This window comes from Trachymyrmex cornetzi, unplaced genomic scaffold, assembly GCF_001594075.2.
Source record: "Trachymyrmex cornetzi isolate Tcor2-1 unplaced genomic scaffold, Tcor1.1 scaffold905, whole genome shotgun sequence".
Lineage (NCBI taxonomy): Eukaryota > Metazoa > Arthropoda > Insecta > Hymenoptera > Formicidae > Trachymyrmex > Trachymyrmex cornetzi.
Window position 1 is genome coordinate 44,679 of NW_017300251.1, and position 662 is coordinate 45,340.

The following is a 662-nucleotide window of genomic DNA, read 5'->3' on the forward strand; positions in this document are numbered from 1 at the left end:
ATTTATGAGTATTAAACATATTATACAATACAATTGTATTTTATTTACATCGGTAATGCCTCCATGGCAGCATGTCGGTGGAACCTGATACGATATACCGCTTATCATCGTGCGGACTTAGAGCGATTTTTGTTTCCGATATTGTGTACACTTCGTGCAGTTTGGATCTTATGCACGACTGTCTGCGCGTCATTTCGATTTCATCATTCAAGCAGCATGTGTAATCCTCAAACGTTATTTTGCCACAACGCTGCTCTTGACACCCTTTGCCTTTTTTGTATCCTTCTTTCCTTGTACACGTAGCTTACATTTTCGCTCAACCTTGTCTACCTTGTACACATAAAGCGTACATTTTCGCTCAAAGCCCTACGAATTCGGTCATAATGGCGCCGTTGTTCTCATCTTTCATAAGGCCTGGAACTTTTTTATTCCCGAGCGGAATACTGTACGCGTTGTCAACTGCGTAATCACTCGTGACGAATCTATTTATATCGCGTTTCATCACATCATAGATATCATCACATTCTACGTGATATATGAGGCTATCTGTGTCGGTATACATAATTTTACATTTTTCACGAAACACCGGTGCCATGTACTCGTGGTGAAATTCGTACAAACATGTTTTCGATATATCGAGGATGCACATACCCACGTATATC